The following is a 5,536-nucleotide window of genomic DNA, read 5'->3' on the forward strand; positions in this document are numbered from 1 at the left end:
GAACAATGAAAAACAGCAAGCAAAATGATAACATACGTCATACACTTCATTTCGTTGTTCCTGAAAGAGAAAATGTCATTTATGGAGAATAAATATTAAAATACAGCTCTCAAAGCACATGACATGACTCGCTATAGTTAATCTGAACAACGAAAAGCATATTAAAAAATTCTAAATGTATTATGTATTTTCAGTATGTATTGCAATAAGCTCTTCAAAAATATATCTTTTTTTAGCGACACCCTTTCATGAAAAAATGGACAAAAATAGTTATTTTTATAAATTAAAAGCATTAAATCGCGACGCTGAATGGTCTATAACTGAGTTTCCATTAACTTGCGCAAACAGATATGAGCTCAAATAATTTGATCAACAACAGTTTTCGAATCAATCTTGAAAGCAAGTTAGATAAAAGCATCAAAACTCTTGTTTTCAATTTATGCTCGCCCATACTGTTCGTGGCCACTTTTTTAGGCCCAGCTCACACGATACCGGATAGGCTTGATACCGGATTACTTTTTACAGTACGAAAACTGGATAGGCTTTGCGCTCATGCCGATAGGCCGAGCGATTTGACTGCGCTGTAGAAGTGGAACAAAAACCGATCCGACATTACAAAATTTAGCACAGTTGAGTCAAACGATGATTATATTTTCATATTTGCGTAAAGTATGTTAAAATTGGTTATTATTATCAAACAAGAAACTTCACACAAACGTGATAACACTTTTTATGAAGAATAAATTGCTGCATTTAGCAATGGTTTTTCTTTTTAAACAAAAGTCAGTACATGTTTTAAACGTTTCTTACCTTGGTCAATTGACTTCTTCAATATAATGATGCACAGTGGAAGGTTTTACGGTAAACTAAGTGACTGCTCGTGGCTAGATGATACGTACGTAATATATAGCTACATTACGAGATCAAATTTTATGCATGACAGCCATGTGTTCGAAGAGAAAAGTCGTACGATATGAGATCATGGCATCATGTTAATCATGAGATGCACTAAACGTTCTTAAATCTCAACAACTCTATGGTTTGAATCATTTACAGAAAAAGCACAGTCAAGTGCACAGTATAAAAAGCGACGTTTCTTACCTTGGTCAGTTGACTTCTTCAATATAATGATGCACAGTGGAAGGTTTTACGGTAAACTAAGTGACTGCTCGTGGCTAGATGATACGTACGTAATATATAGCTACATTACGAGATCAAATTTTATGCATGACAGCCTTGTGTTCGGAGAGAAAAGTTGTAAGATATGAGATCATGGCATCATGTTAATCATAAGATACACTAAACTTTCTGAAATCTCAGCAACTCTATGGTTTGAATAATTTAAAGAAAAAGCACACTCAAGTGCACAGTATATAAAAGCGAAATTTCAAGCTCCTGTCAGTTTTATCTTAAAAAGACAATTGGGTCAAAAAAAAAAAAATAGCGAGGGAAATTGAGTTACTTAGGCGTGAAACGGTTCGTGTTAAAAACAATTGCCCAACATAAAATTCCAAGTATAGCCATGTAGTAAGAATTCATAATTTAATTAAAGTAACGTTTCGTCTTTACACAAGACATCATCATAGTAATGATTAAATGATCAAGGAGGTGCGTTTATATACTTATGTAAATAGAAAGATTTACATAATAAGAGTTCAGCAACAAGTTTAAAATTATAAGTGCGATAAAGAGGACAAAAATACATGAGAAAAAAACATAAAATATAAAGTGTGTGTGAATATACAGATGGCGCAAAACAAAATGTTGGTGGGTGCTTTAAAAGGTAAATGGCAGGTCAAACTAAACAACACTTTGTTACGCCACTCGTAATAACCGTGACAATGTAAGAGATGTTTTTATTTTTCTCTATAATTTTGTATTTGCGTATTTTTTGCATAAACAATGCTCTAATATTTATGACAGATATTGTAATTCGTGGGTTGAGGTAGAAGAAATGCTTGAAAATGAAACTTCTAACAGTGAAATAAAATCATGCATGAGGGAGGAGAAACAACGACGCCAGGTTGAAGATAGCTTGAAAATGAAACTTCTAACAGTGAAATAAAATCATGCATGAGGGAGGAGAAACAACGACGCCAGGTGAAGATAGCTTGAAAATTTAGACGATACAAATTGCTTGGCTTATTAAATGTTATCTTTGTTAAAACTATCTTAAAAATCTGATAATTCCTTTTTCCATAAAGCCCATGGATACTCTCGAGTTATATTGTATAAGAAGGCTGTCGTTAATCACGGGAGAGTTATGAGAAAGTTACATGCACTGTAGAAAAGTAATAAGTAAAAAACGTATAAACACGTTTTGTGTTGGTTTAAATTATAAGTGAAGAAAGTAGAAGCAGTTTGAGCCTTTGCAGTATCTTTGGATGCTCTACTTTCTTTTATGAGTAGAACTCTTGTAAACAAAAAGATTGAACTCGAAAGCAAAAAATCCCGTTTTCAGTCCATGCCTTCCGATACCACAGAATAGATATTTATACAGAAGGCGACTCATGTCGGAGCCTTTGATGTTTTTGTCCTCGCGCATGTCGAGCCACGCATATCGGCAGCCATAATTCCAGAAAGATATTCAGGTTTTTCACTTGTTCCCAACCACTGAAATGACACGACATCATTTATTATATTGAAATCTTTTCGATTTAATTGTGAAGAAATGACGTCATGTAATTGCAGTGGTTGGAAACAAGTGAAAAACCCTAAGTACCTTGCTGGAATGATGTCGGACGTGAGGACGCGGTACACTCTTAAGTTGCCCTTCTGTATATAACTATTATTCTGTGCCGATACCCTCTTAAGCGTAAGGCACTAGAACGTCGCATGTTAACGTTTCGGTAGGAGATTTCAGCCCCTCCACGCTATCCTACTGGGGATGTCAATAGAGGGCTTCCGCCCATCAGACCCCGAGATCACCTGCATCAGGCTTCGCTCAGGGTAAACAGGGAGAGTGCGGTCGCGACCCGAAACGTCTGGGTTCCTAAGCCACTGCATACATATCGCACCCAGCTTCCACTGCTAGTTGACATTTATTACATATATGCATAATATACTAGGAAATAATTCGTTTTTTGATTTTTCCGTTATACAGTGCTCAATACATATAAGTAGAGCTAAACATATTTGGTGAAGGAAAAAGTAAGAAATACTGTAATTTTATCCCGACAAGCCTCTCAAACCTAAAGATATGTAATTCACGCTTCGTGAATATTTAACGTCTTTCCTAGAACCGCTTGACTTTATTAAACGTCCCGTCAATGATAAAATCCAACCCAATATCGAGATAAGCTTTGCTAGGTTTGATTCTGCTTACACAGCTTTTAAAATGGCCCTCCTTTGCTCTCAAAAGAAATTTGCGTCTAGTATTTATACAAGGCAAGACTGCTAAATCGTGCGACCGTTTGGCCCATCTTTCAAAGTCATCAACAAAAAGTTACGAAAGTTAAAAGGTAAATCTTGTTCTCAAAAGTCGAAAATTTAACCAGTCAATAACCCATATTATTGACAGTTGACGTATTTTTTCTTAAATAAACATTACATAGTACAAGGATTGTTTTTCTTTTCTATTGGTCATTTGTATATTATCATGAAAAACAAACAGAGAACAAACACTGTCTTTACTTTACCTAAAATATTGTTAAGCAATGGCATAGAGTCTAATGTAATAATAAAATACAAAAATGTCTTTCATTTAATGTTTCATTTAATGTTTCATTTCTGTTGTTTTTAGCATCGTATTCAGAGCAAAACCACATTTAATCCACTCTCGATTCATCTGGACTTTGGTTACACTGTAAATCATCCTGGTGGACGCTGGGAACATGATGGATATGGACGTATAACATAGCACAACTCAGACTGGGAGAGGTATGTACTTTGTATGGATAATGTAAGTTATCAATTATCAAGATGAAATAAAATCTTGGTATTTTAGCCAGCAGAAGGGAACCTCACCGTATTTGACCGGAAATAAATTATTGTACGTATGAGCTGTAATTTTGTTGCTTTGCAAAAGGACAACATGAATATTCAACACATTGAATTTGGGAGATGGATCGTGGAATATAATTTCTTCATTTTTAAAGTCATAAATCTTCTGGGCTAGAAAGTGACTTTAATCTTCACGCAAGAGTATTATCTCTTTTTACTACTGGTAGCACGGACGTTGAACGATTTAGGCATGCCTGGGGAGTGGAGAATAAATCTTTTCAGCCGACCTAGAAGTCGAAAGCTTAACGGAGCGTGAATTTTGTTCATTTTTGTCATACAAAAATAGGAATGTGGAAAGATTCAAAACAAAAGTTACCATGAAAATTTATTCCTGTATGGAGATTGAAAATTCTTTAAAAAAAACAACATACAATACCGGCTACAATACCACGATAAAAATAAAACAATGTATTGTAATAATATTTTTTATCCGATTCATTCCTTTGAGTATTTAAGTTGAAAATTATGCGTGCAAAAATAGTGGGTTAGCCTTCATTTACCGTTGAAGACTTTTGTATAAATTAATGCCTGTCACTATGTGAAGCACGCAGGTGCATAAATTATTGTTAGAAACGTTGAGTACAAAAGCTCTTCCCACATTGAAAATGTAATGCACCAGTTAGATTAGCACAGTGATTGAGCTTTGAAATTTTACGATAGTTTAATTGACGAAAGTCGTTTTCTATGTACACCCTGCAGAAAGCTAATTAAGGCCTTTTTCAAACGTCGAACATTACATGAACCGAACGCGTTAAAGAGAAAAGAAAATGAGATAAACTTCTTCATTATCTTTTGTTTTAAATGCGTTGGGTTCATGTAAAGTTCAACGTTTGACCAAGACCTAAAAGAAATCAAAATGTTAACGTTGGTGGATAAATACATTAAGAAAATGAGATGAAATTTACTCAAATCCTTCTTGATATCGGTCGACATTTAGAATGTAGTATTTGTTGCCCAAGAAGGCTCAAATGTTTGGGATTTACTATTTGCATTAGCTGAAATATACGTCTTATTTATATTGTATTTGATTGTATTTACGGCTCTATGGGGATTAAATATTTCTAAATGATGAATCATGCAAATTCTAAATGTCGGCTGATTCCAATGATAAGCAGCTTTTTGAGACACTCTGTATTTCCACAATGTACAATTGCCGACACACCTAGTATCTGACCAATTAGAGCACACCACGTTGACGACACACCTAGTTACTGACCAATCAGAACCCAACACGTTTGTGAAACATGGCCTTAGTTTAAGACCACGAAAGAGCATGCCATTTTGAACGTGAACATGAAAGTCGGTAGATGCACGAGGAATCGTCAGCCGAAGTTGACATTATTTGGTGAAATATCTCTTGGAGTGCTTTGAAACCATGTTAAGGTAAATGTGCTGTTTCATGTTCTTTTAGACAAAGTAAATTGAATTGGGACACTGCTTGTGATGTTCATTCATGCAAAGTGCGGTATGTCCTTTCCATAAAATTTTTGTCTTTCTAAATTCTGTTTCTTCTTTGCTTGATTCTAGATATGAA

The 5,536-nt window shown here is 35.0% G+C and overlaps 2 long non-coding RNA genes across 2 annotated transcripts; one reads left to right on the plus strand and one right to left on the minus strand.

Moving 5' to 3' along the window:
* Positions 1–1,225, minus strand: LOC124442305. Its single transcript, XR_006947205.1, has 3 exons — positions 1,102–1,225; positions 811–884; positions 1–60 (listed from the first exon to the last, which is right to left on the minus strand). It is a non-coding gene; the product is annotated as an uncharacterized LOC124442305 (long non-coding RNA).
* A 2,591-nt stretch (positions 1,226–3,816) lies between these two features.
* On the plus strand, positions 3,817–4,313 carry LOC124442895. The gene is made up of 2 exons (XR_006947422.1): positions 3,817–3,879; positions 3,947–4,313. It is a non-coding gene; the product is annotated as an uncharacterized LOC124442895 (long non-coding RNA).
* Positions 4,314–5,536: the final 1,223 nt, after the last annotated feature.

Source organism: Xenia sp. Carnegie-2017, unplaced genomic scaffold, assembly GCF_021976095.1.
Source record: "Xenia sp. Carnegie-2017 unplaced genomic scaffold, XeniaSp_v1 HiC_scaffold_20, whole genome shotgun sequence".
NCBI classification, from domain to species: Eukaryota; Metazoa; Cnidaria; class Anthozoa; order Malacalcyonacea; family Xeniidae; genus Xenia; species Xenia sp. Carnegie-2017.